Below are 12,752 nucleotides of genomic sequence, written 5' to 3'. Positions count from 1 at the left end.
AGTTTTCCCTGTCTGACCGCGGCGTTAGCGCCGCGGTCAGAATGCCCTTAGGGGCACCGCCGGCCTGTCGGCGGTGCTCCCGCGCCCCTTGGCCCTGGCGGATTGTATCCGCCAGGGTCAGAATGAGGGCCAATGTTCGTGCAGAGTGGAATAAGAAGATGTCGACAGTGCAGGCAAAAGTAATTGCTTTTAAAAATAAATAAATGAAAGCACTGAAGGCAGACTAACAGAAACATACGAGAAAGGAAAGTACACGGTATTTCAAAAGTGATTCACAGTGTTAGGAAATATTTATACATATGAAATAAAAAATCACATAGTCATATGAGTTACACAGGTTGGTCACAAATTCTTTTATCCTCTGTCACCCCCATTCTGAACGTCCGCATGTTGAAAACTCATGCTAATGTTTCACTTTCGGATAACGCCTACTCTTTGCTGTACCAAGGAATACAAGCCTTTGTGTCTATTGCTCAACAACTCTTTTCATTTCTTGGAAGTTCCCTTTCAGGTGTTTATTTTTTTTGCCTCTGGGGAGTGAATTAAATTTCCTTCATCCCTTTGGTCTGCGATGACCCAGCCCTCTTGATGTGTGTGAAAAAGGTTTCTGTTTAGCTTTTATATGCCTTTTTACTGTTACATACAATACCGGTCTGGTCATATGCTATTATGATCCCTGTTTGCATTTAAAATGACAGAGTGTGTGGTGGAAGTGGAGTACCTAGACAGTAGACTAACTTGTTTGAATGGTGCAACTAATAAATGTGTGCTCAACTGCCATTTATTTTCCTTAAACTCCTTCAAACAAGGCAGAGGGGGAAATGTCAGTTCTCTGGTGCACTCACTGTGCAAGAGTATGGTATGGGAACTATGGCTATGTATGAGATAGATGAATATTAATATTATGTAAGGCCCAAGCAAAACCTAAAGTGTCTGAGTGCTGGCCTTGCGGGCATGTTATACATTTGTTTTGTATGCAATTTCCATCCTGAGACAAGGCGGCCTGAATTAAGCTGTGCAGATCTTAAAGCAGAGGTTAGTATCCAGCAGCGGTTTCTTTTCAAGGGCAGGGGAGCACTGTCCCCCCTCCCACTGCGAGCTGCACAGGCAAAAATAAAATGTCAATGAAAAGATATCATTGCCATTTTATTTTTGCCGACACAGTGCACACCAGCCCAGTGTCATGATGGGAATGTCCTCTGCTGCTGATTGGCAGCAGAGGACTGGAGCACTGGCTTGACTGGATGCTCCAAAGTGTGCATTTCACTTTGGCTGGCTGTCTTGTGCCGACCAAAGTGACATGCATACTTTGAAGCTCTCCACTCAGCTGTCTTAAAACAGGTGGGTGGAGTCCAAGCACAGGCTGCTGCATACAATCCAGGTGTTTATCTCATGCTGGTTAGCAGCATAAGAGCAGCATCTGGGTTGGTTAGAGCAGCTCTTCCGCCATCTGCAGTGGAGAAATGCTCCAAGGAGGATGCACAGCCCGTTGCTAAGGGCCGTTTTTTATATTAAATGTGTAGTGTGTGTCTGTGTAATGCATGCATGTGTGTTATGCATGTTTGTGTGTAATGGACGCATGTGTGTAATGCATGTTTGTGTGTAATGCATCTAAGTGTAGTGGCTGTGTTTATTCTGTACTTAGTGTTATGGTTTGGGCTTCTGGAGGGAGGGATGGTTTACTCTGGGGGTTTTGAGAGAGGGGGTGTTTTATTTGGGGGGCTGGGGGGAAGTGGTAGGGCACTTCCCTTGCCCCACCACTTTCAAAGGGTAGCAGCCACTGCTGCTGGTATGGACAGTACTGATAAATTAGTACTTCAGTTGTGCAAAATTACATCCCAAATAGATCAGTATGTGTTTGGTCATGCAGCCTGTAATCTGGTTGCTGGTACACCCAATTATGCCAATTTAGTATAGAACAGAAGCAAATAGTTTAGTGCTGATGAATTACGAACCTTATGATTCAGACTAAAATAGTGAAAGCTTGTGTTCACAATCTTAAGCTTTATGTGATCCCCAATTGGGCTTTTTGTTTCTTTTCCACTAGCTGCAGAAACTTTACTAAATGACAATTTAGTTCCAAGTCCTCTGCAGGGAAACATGCCTTGCCTGCCTGTCTACAACTACGAATGCCACTCGCATTGACGAGGGGGCAGAGAATAGTTTTTCATTCAGGCAAGAGGGCTTTGCATTTGCAGATCAAATGCTGCAGGTCTTCTCTAGCTTCGCTACTCAGCCTTCATGTTGTTACGACTGGGTTTCGTTTCCATGGTGGAAGATGTAAAGGTGAGGGTGGTACACCAAGATGATAACTTAGGTATTTCTCTTTCACTGTCTTGATAAATCCCGTTTGCAAGTAGGATTGTGGTACGACCCTAATATAGCTATGGATAAGAAACCAGCCATGAGATCTGCTCTTAAGTGTTGCCTTGTCTGCTATCAAAGAGGCATGTTTCATGGTTTTGTTGATTAGCTGTTTTGTTGGATTTGCCCTGGCAGCTTTCACTTGTATATGTTAGTGTATGGTAGGATTGTTGGTTCTCTATGGTGTGCATGCTTTAATGATGAGTGTACATGCAGGGCTGTCAGGGGTGTCCATGCATTGGTACAGCATGCAGGGCTTGGCATTGGGATGAGTGAGATGTGATGGTGGGGTGTGTATGAAGTAGTGGAGTGATGGGAGTGAGTGTGAGGGTGAGGGTATGTGATAGCATGCAGGTAGGGGGGTTATAGTAGTAGAGAGTTGACTTACCAGAGTCCAGTCCTCCTCTGACTCTGGCCAGGCCCTCAGGATGCAGTATTGCCAAGACTTGCTCCTCCCATGCTGTGAGCTGTGGGGGAGAAAGTGGGGGTCCATAGCCAGTCCTCTGGATCGCGAGCTGGTGTCTTGCTGCAATGGAACGTACCTTCCCTCGTAGGTCATTCCACCTCTTCCTGATGTCATCCCTAGTTCTTGGGTGCTGTCCCACAGCATTGACCCTGTCCACGATTCTCCGCCATAGCTCCATCTTCCTAGCTATAGATATCTGATGCACCTGTGCTCCAAACAGCTGTGGCTCTACCCTGACAATTTACTCCACTATGACCCTTAGCTCCTCCTCTGTGAAATGGGGGTGTCTTTGTGGTGCCATGGGTGTTATGTGAGGTGTGTTGGTGAGGGTGTGTTGGGTAATGTGTTGGGGTGTGTGATGTGTAGTGCGTGAGTGGTGTATAGGTGTGAATAGTGTGTGGCTCGAGTTGTGTCAGTGGTCTTGGTGTCAATCTCCTAGCAGTAATTGTTGCTTGTAAAGGGTTGTGTGTTTTATAGTGGTGTGGGTGTGTGGGTGTGGTGTGTGAATGGGTGTCAGGTATGTGTTGTTTGAATTGTCCAATGTGGTGTTGTTTTGTATATGGGTGTCCATTGTGAGCGCAGCGGTATGTACCTCCAATGGTTTACCGCTGTTGAATGTCCACCATGGTGATTCATGGGTCACAATGTGGTGGCAGTAGTTCTGTTGGCGTAACTGTGTGGGTTTTTATACCCCCAGTTTATCACTGACCTTTGGTGTGGCGGATTTGTGTATGTGGATGAATACTGATGGATTGTTGTGTGTCATAATATGGTGAATGGACATCCACCATGGCGGCAGTAAGTTGGCGGCTGTCAGCCTAGCGGTAAGTGGGATTTACCGCCAGTGTCATAATGAGGACCAAAGTTCTTTACGTTTTTGAAAATTGTTGCTAATGTGGTCCCTCTCCTACTGAGTGCCTCCTTTTGTTGTTTGCTGTCCAGCTGTACTCACAGATATTTATACTCATTGACTCTCTCCAGCCTCCGTTTCACTAGAAACTAGCTGTGTGCCCTCCTTCACTATATGGGGATCACAAGCATGATCTTTGATTTATCCAGATTAATCGTTGGGCCATTTTCAACTGAATATTGTTGTGTGGTGTTTAGTAGATGTTGTAGGTCAACAGGAGTTCGACTTATGAGAACCAGATCATCTGCGTATAAAACGTTTGAGAGAACCACATCATCCAGTTTTGGTGCGTGGAGGTTGCAGGAATTAACCTTCAACATTAGGTCAGCCATGAGTAGGTTAAACAGAGTGGGGGCTAAGACACAGCCTTGCTTTAGTCCTTTGGTGGTTGGAATTTATCTCAGGAGGTGAGTGCTGGACCCCAGCTTTACTTGCAAATAGCTGTTGGGAGTAGCTGAATCAGTAATTTTAAAAGGGTTGGTGGGATCTTTCAATTGTGCAATTTGTTCCACAGTTTGCTCTCTCTATATGATCAAAGGCCGCTTGGTAATTAAGTGAAACAAAGAAACAGCAGTGTCTTTGTCCTCCTTGTGGCATTGATCATTAAGGAGAGGGCAAGGTTGTTAGTGGAAGTTCCTGTCAACTTGCAGAAATCAGTCTGGTTTAGAGGGATCACGGCGTTGTCATTTGCCCATCTGGTTAGCTTCTCTAAGACTAACTTGGCAAAATACTTGGCTTCATTGTCAATGAGGGCCATTTTTGCATGCTTTTAGATAGGCAAAATGACGAAGCCCCTCCAAGATGGAGGGACGGCCTCCTCATTTACAATTAATTGAAAGACTGGAGCCAGGCTGTCAGCCCAGAAGGAGGGATCTGCCTTGAAGAGAGCCGGGGGGGATAACGTTGCGTCCCGGGGACCCCTCCCTCCTGCCCTTAGTTATCTTCATCTTTATAAAATCCACTGTCATTGCACAGAGATATGTTTGGAAACCCAGGTGCAGCTCGAGGATAGGCAAGCCTGTCTTCCTTCTCCTGCCAGTAGTTACCTCTGAATTACTGTTAAAGTGATCTTTTAAGTACTTCCACCACACCTCTTCTGTTATGTGAGAATTTACTCCACTGTGAAGGGGGTGCAGGTGAAAACCTACCAATTGCCAGAAGCAGGTGACGTTGTTACAAGTGGTGTTGTAGAGAAGCTTTGTTCATCGTGATACTTCTTCCTCCCTCTTTACTAGCCAAAATATTCACTTTAGGGCTGCCTTTTGTTGTCTCAGCTCCTATTGCAAGATGATGTTTGCAGCACAGAGTTAAAATTTTCTTAAGATTTTATTCATGGCTTTTTTTAAGAGACTTAATTTGACTTTATTGGAGATTGGAATTGGCCCTTTCTACAGAGTTATCCCCACACTTTTTGCCATCCTCCTCCTCCTCCTCCTTTTCCGATCTTGTTTTTGTTGGCTTTATGGCTCTGCATACTTTACTACTTCTATCCATTACTAAAGTGCATGTGTGCATGTGCTCTGTGTCTAAAACATGGTAACACTGGCTTCTCCATGAATGGCATATTAGATTTATTAATAGGTCCCTAGTAAAGCGCACTATGTGTGCCCAGGGCCTGTAAGTCAAATGCTACTAGTGGGACTGCACCACTGGTTGAGCCTTTCAAACATGCCTCACGCCTGCCATTGCAGAGCCTGTGTGTGCAGTTTAAACTACCATTTCGACCTGGCAAGTATACCCACTTGCCAGGCCCAAACCCTCCTTTTTATTACATGTTAGACACCCCTAGCGTAGGCCCTGGCTATCCCCAAGAGGAGGGCGCAGTGTATTTAAAAAGTTGGAATAATACTTTTAAGTTTAACATATCTAGGTAATAAAAAACTCTTAAATTAATTTTTCAGTATTGCAAGGACTATCTCTCCTATAGGCTAGTATTGGGAGTACCTTAAAACATCTTTTGAGTGTAATTTCCAATTGGGGAAGACAGACAAATGGAGTTTGGTGTCTCTGGACTCAGAATTTACAAACACATCTTTTGGTAAAGGTGTTTTTTAAATTGCAGGTCTGAAAATGTCAGCTTTGGAAGGTTGACGTTTTCTTACTTTAACCCTCCCAAACAACCCTACTAAATTCTCCCTCATTTATCTCTCCTTTGTTTCATCCAAAATCCCTTCTGCTACTATGATCTCACTAACCTCATTCCGCAGACTCTTCCCTCCTCCATCTCTCCTTTACTCATTCCAAGCCTCATCCTAGTACTATAAACTCCCAATTAACACTTCTGGATTCTTTCCTCCTCTATCCCTCCATTACTCTAGTCAATCCATCTAACAAACTCACATATCCTTCACTCAAATTAACTCATGCTAATACTAATACTGTACTCATTTTTCACTATACTAATCCACCACTAATTTCTCCTGGGCTCCAGAGTAGCATGCCACTCGCCAAAAGGCGCTTCTACGCCTCATCAGGGTTACTAAGCACTATATAAATACAATTACAATTACAATCAAAATCCTGTGCCTTAGCCTGCCTCCAACCAATGTCTGGTCTGCGTAAGGTTAGGTGACAGCCACCTTTGTACATTCGATCCAGACAGCCATTAATAAAGGACACTCAACTACAGCGGCATGCCATCTGCATATTTATGGGTCTTCCTGGAGAGAGAGGGTGGAGGGGCTGTCACTTACACTTCAAAGGGTAATGGCCTGACCCCACACAAGGGACTGGTAACCTCCCACATACCTCCTGGCAGACAGGACTGGGCTGAAAGGAAAATGGGGCATTTCAAAACCACTCTTTGAAGTCCCCCCCACATCAACTGCACATTTGGGTATAAGTACTGGGCTTCTGACACCATATACTCAGAACACTTCTGGACTGAGGACTTTCTACCAGGACGAAGGACTGCGGGACTGTCAGGAGGGAGTGCCATGTTACTGTTTGCTATAGTCTGTTGGCCTCCTATTTCTTGCCTGGGAGTGAGAGAACTGGATCTAACTCTCTCCATCCTGCAAATTAAAGTGACTCCAAGCGCTTGACTGTGCTTGCCTCCTATTTCCAAAGTCTCAGTGTTAGAAATTGGGTCTCTAGTTGGCAATGGGTTGCACTATGTCCAAGTAGGGACCCTCACTCTAGTCAGAGTAAGGCAGCCACACAACTCAGATAACCCCTGCTCACCCCCTTGGTTGACACAAGCAGTCAGGCTTATCTCAGAGGCAATGTGTAAAGTGTTGTACACACAGAGTAACACAGTGAAAACATCACAAAAGCACTCCACACCAGTTTAGAAAAATGGCCAATATTTATCTGAATAAATCAAGACCAAAATGACAAAATCCAACATACACAAGTGAAGAGGTGAATTTTCAAAGATTAAATCTTAGTATAGCATTTAGAAACACAATAGCTCCAACTGGGGCTATCATGACATATTGATGGAGTCATTCCCAACAATCTGACACCACTCACAAGGGAGTGCAGGCCGGTCACAGGGTATGGACCCCAAGCACAGTACCTTTGAAAACAATGAGAAAAACGATATTGCATGGAGTCTGGGAGGTGAGGCGTCACTGAAGCCAGTGCGGTGTCAGTTCCTTACTACTACCGGGAAGGTGAGGCACCGGTTCCTTACTGCTAGGTAGGGGAGATGAGGCATTGGTCTCTTAATGTTGCAGGGGAGGCAATGCGGTGTTGGTGACGAGGGATCAGTTTCTCACCATCTGGTGGGATCGATGAATTCAGCCGATCAAGAAATGAGCCGTCAACTTCGCAGAGTTGGGATCACACCACGGGGCCACAGGAGTTGTGGTGGAGTCAGAGTCGGGTGTCACAGAGTTCAGTGATTCACACTGTGGTGGGGCTCTGGTGCTGGCAGCGCCATGGAGTTTGACAGTAGCAGTGGTTCCAGAGTTGCTCTTTAGTCGATGCACCTGGTTTCTTCTTGGTTGCACAAAAACACACTCCCAAGGGCCCAACTACTGGATTTGGCATCACTTGGTGAGTCAGGACTCTCAGCAAGAGAGCCCCGGTGCTGGCAGATAAAGTCTTTGATGTCTCTGAGACTTATAAAAGGGGACAAGCTCAGTCCAAGCCCTTGGAGAACATTTGGAATCAGGATGTAGAAAGCATAGTCCAGTCCTTTCACTCCCAGGACAGAAGCAGCAAGCAGCAGCCAAGCTCAACAGAGCAGCAGGCAAAGTGTCAGTTCCTCCTACAGCATCCAGCTGTTCTTCCTGGCAGAATGTCCTCAGTCCAGAAGGATTCTAACTTTGTGGGGTCAGAGGTCCAATACTTATACCCATTTTCTGCTATTGAAGTAGGCAAACTTCAAAGGAAAGTATTTGTAGTACACAGGAACCTGCCTTTCTTGCCCTGGCCCCAGACACACTCCAGGGGGTTGGAGAATTATTTGTGTAAAGACAGGCGCAGCCCTTTTCAGGTGCAAGTGTCACCTCCTCCCACCACTCTAGCCTAGGCAGACCCATCAGGATATGCAGTCCTTACCTCAGCTCCCTTTGTGTGACTGTCTAGAGTGAATTCACAAACAGCCCAACTGTCACCCTTACCCAGATGTGTATTCCACAGGCAGGCAGAAGTACAGAATGGTTAAGCAAGAAAATGTCCACTTTTTAAAAGTGGAATTTTCAAACTTATAATTCAAAAAACAACTTCACCAAAAGATGTATTTTTAAATTGTGATTTCAGAGACCCTAAATGCCAAATCTCTACACGGGAAATTACTTTTACAAGGCAATCCCCATGTTATCCTATGGGAGAGATGGGCCTTGCAATAGTGAAAACCCAATTTGGCAGTCTTTCTCTATCAGGACATGCAAAACACACCAGTACATGCCCTACATGTTAAATAGACTGCACCCTCCCCATGGGGCTGCCTTGGGCCTACCTTAGGGGTACCTTACATGCAGTAAAAGGGAAGGTTTAGGCCTGGGAAGTCGGTGCACTTGCCAGGTCAATCTGGCAGTTCAAAACTGCACACACAGACATTGCAGTGAAAGGTCTGAAACATGTTTACAGGGATGCTCAAATGGGTGGCACAATCAGTGCTGCAAGCCCACTAGTAGCATTTGATTTACAAGCCCTGGGCACACATGGTGCACTTTACGAGGGACTTACTAATAAATCAAATATGCCAATAATGGATAAACCAATCACCATTACCAGTTAGACAGAGGGCACTTGCACTTAGCACTGGTCAGCAGTGGCAAAGTGCCCAAAGTTCTAAAGTCAGCAAAAATGAAATTCAACACAGGATCTCAAACATAAGTTCAGAAGCCAAAAAGACAGGATAACCACACCTAGAGCTGACAGGTCTAACACTCTGGGATACCAGACACTGAGGGATATCACAGACTTCACCTTCATATTGCTGCTAGCACTTGGGCTCCTCTGCTGTCTGAAACCTGCTCAGCCAAGTGGTGCCAAATCCAGCCCTGGGCCCTTGAAGGTGAGTGTGGTGCTGCACTTGGAAACAATGCATTCTGCTGCAGAAACTCCGCTTTGCTGCTGCCTGCACAGAAGCCATGGACACCGTCCCCGACTGTGTGATGCAACAACTCTGATTTACAACGCAGACCCCGCTTGGCCGATGCAGCACCAACGCATCGGAACCAGTACTCATTGCTTCTGTATCTTTTTTTTTTTTTTGTCCTCATACACCTCTGGCTCCTGATCAACTCCATAGCCTCTTACCAAAACTTCTCATACTTGGAGATGACAAATGCCAGGGAACTCGAATCTCTCTCACTTAAACCTTGACACAGGGTCTGCGTCCGAGACAAGAGAGTAAACAAACTCATAATCATAGTACATAAACTCCCATCCTGTTTTACTCTCCGGTGACCCTTCCTTCTAACAACCGTGACCATGTTTTTACTTTCTTCTCCTTATGGGATTTATCCGCCTCAATATCCAATTTTGATATAGCAATCAGGGCATCCAACCAATCTGCATATGAAGGGGGGGACACAGATACCCATTTCTGACAGATTTCCCTCCTAGCCAACAGTATTGCGTAAAACGACACTGTCTTTACTGCTCTAGTACTTACTTTCCTTTCCTCCAATATACCAAAAATAATGAAGGGAAGAGATGGCATAGTGTGTTGCATTACAAGACTCAAGATCATTTTACATACTTTTCCCCATAAACAATATACTACAGGACATTATAAAAACATATGAATATCAGGTGCCCTCAGTAAACTACATTTAGCACAACTAACTTCCTCTCCCCCTCTTATCTTAGTTAGTTTCTCTGGGGAAAAAAAGCCCGATGCAGCGTGAAAAGGTGATTCCGCCTTAGAGATGCCGGTTTAATAGCCTCAAATACCATTCGCATAGATGACCCCAACCATGCTTGTACTTAATCTGAAGGCAATTCTCCCCCGCAGAGGGAGACAGGCAACCTAAAGTCCCCATCCAGGGTATCCAAAATACTCCAATACCAACTTGAAACCTTCTTTAATCCCCAATGATTCTTAATTAACTCGCCCTCTAACTGGTTAACAGACCCCAGCCTACCTGCGACCCCTTGTGTCCAATTCCTTAGTTGAATGTACTTTATTCTTGAACAATTCCCTCCTGTCTGCTCCGTGAGTTCTTCCCAAGACAATAAAAGACCGTTCCTAACTAAGTCCCCCCAAAATTCAATCCCGGCCTTTTTAAGAGGTAAAGCCAATACATCTGTTAAACACTCTGGGGTTCCTGGGGATTCCCAAACAGGAGCCCATTGACTGTAATAGTCTATTTTTGCCACTTGCCCCAACTGAAACCAAGCATTAGCTGCATCCTGCAGTATTTTCAATCTTACTTTCTTTAAGAATTTTGGGTCACTGAACTTATATAGAAAATATTTTTCTGCGCCCTTTTCTGTAGCTGCCATAGAGCTAAACATCTCTCCAATCGCTGAATGATCCGGGGAGGAGAATAACATTCTAACATTCTTAAGGTGAAATGCCCATGCATAGTAATGAATGTCGGAAAGAGTAAGGCCCTCTTCTCCTTTCCTCTACGCAATTTCTTCCATGCAATTCTGGGACCCTTTTGAGCCCAAATAAAAGAGTTTATTTTATGTTGAAGGATGGCCAAAGTTTTTTATCCAGTTGTAGTGGGATGGAATTGTAAAGAAAGTTCAACTCAGGCAAAATTATCATCTTGACCAAATTGACCCTCCCTATTATTGTGAGGGGGAGGTGTAGCCAGCCTAGCTTTAACTTACTACAGTCTGTTACAACAGTCCTCATGTCGACCGCCGGTATTCGTTCCAAATCCTGCACAATTTCTATCCCTAAATACCTCATTGAATTAGTAGTACGTCTCGGTTTTTTCGGGGTTAATATCGCTTCCGTATCTTGACGCATCACCAGCCTTGCCGATCAGGAAACGATGCATTGCCTGCTAGCGTGACACATCCCCTCCTTAGAACAACGCATCATAACGGAGCCTTGACTCAGCAAAGATACTGTCAGTTGGTGTGCATGACTCCTGTGTTTTACTGTGGTCAGACTGCACTTTTGAATTTGCCCTGGTCTAGCGTGACCAGATAGTTCTGGTTGGAGCTATTGTCATCTATGCACTGCATTTTGATTTTATCTTTGAAAATTCATAACTAGCCTTGTGTATGTTGGATGTTTGTCATTTTGGTCTTGTTTGACTCAGACAAATATTAACTATATTCCTAAACTGGTGTTGTGTCCTTTTGTGGTGTCTTCACTGTGTTACTGTGTGTGTGCAGAAATACTTTACACATTGCCTCTTGAGTTTAGCCTGACTGCTCTGTGCCAAGCTATCAGAGGGTGAGCACAGGCAAACTTTTAATGTGTATCTTTCTTGTCCTGACTAGGATTGTGGTCCCTACTTGGACAGAGTGCAAACCTTTGCCAACCAGAGACCCAATTAGTATCACTGGGCAAGAGTGCCCCTCATCTGATGGACCCTTAGCTGGGATGTCTTTCCTTGATTGGCTGCGGTGGCATGAGCTTCATCGATAGTGTCTGTGAAGCCCCCCCAGGTTGCCACTTGATCACTGCCTGCTTCTTCATGTTTCCTTAGCAATGTTTTTGCTGATCTCATAAGGTTGTCAAGTGACCTAATTTCACATTTGATTCTTATATTGTTCAAAGTATGACTAGAACCGAGAGATTTTGCTTGTTCAACCGTTGCTATTGGATTAACAGTGAGAGTGATTTCCTGGAGGAGATGGTCGCTGCTGTCTCTACTACCTACTTGAAATTCAGTAATTGATTGAAATATTGAAAAGCTTGAAAATGTATAGTCTATTATTGTGTTGGCCATGGCTAAATGCAAAGTTGCTGGTGGATGTCGATCCTTGCAAAAACAACCATTAAGGGCTCTGAAGCCAAGCTGCTCCAGATCCCACAATAGCTTTTTGCAACTTTTCTCAGTCCGTTGATGGTCCATGAACATAAGCGTTTGGTTCTTTTCTGGATTAGGCCATGGTTTTTCCCTTGTCACTGACCTGTGTTCTGCCCATTTATAGTACTGGAGAGCCAGGACCAGTCTGTTGTTGCCGCCCTTTCTGGTGGAAGTGTTCCGGCCTTTTGAGCGATTAATTCAGGTGTGGGGGTGTTCCCCATGCTCCTCTAAGGACTGAATAGGAATTTCTCAACAGAAACTCCTAAAGAGATCTTCTTGAGGCTTGAAGTTTATGAAGCAGTGGCTTGGGATAGACCGGATTATAATACAGCAATAACTTAATTCACCCTGTCTGAGCTACTCTCATGAGTCCAGAATTCTTCTTGCAATGTCCGTGTTTGACCATGTTGCCTTTGTCGCCTCAATACCTGGATACTTGCTGGCTCCGATGAACTTAATGTTTTGCAGGTCAGATGTTCTTAGGTCCTCCAGGCCATTAAGTGCCCTTAGTAGGCATAAGATGTTCCCCCTGTTTAAAATGTCTCCATAACCTTTGGACTCATATTGAGGGGTAAAGAGAGTCATACTGGTTTCCACGTGTTCTCTCTGTAGG

The 12,752-nt window shown here is 44.8% G+C and overlaps 1 pseudogene; it reads right to left on the bottom strand.

Moving 5' to 3' along the window:
- The window catches only part of LOC138297093 (transforming growth factor beta-2 proprotein-like), a 40,242-nt pseudogene extending 27,882 nt beyond the window's left edge, over positions 1-12,360 (bottom strand).
- Positions 12,361-12,752: the final 392 nt, after the last annotated feature.

The sequence above is a fragment of the Pleurodeles waltl genome, chromosome 5, assembly GCF_031143425.1.
Source record: "Pleurodeles waltl isolate 20211129_DDA chromosome 5, aPleWal1.hap1.20221129, whole genome shotgun sequence".
NCBI classification, from domain to species: domain Eukaryota; kingdom Metazoa; phylum Chordata; class Amphibia; order Caudata; family Salamandridae; genus Pleurodeles; species Pleurodeles waltl.
The sequence above is the reverse complement of the archived record's forward strand: the minus strand, read 5'-3'. Positions and strand labels throughout refer to the sequence as shown.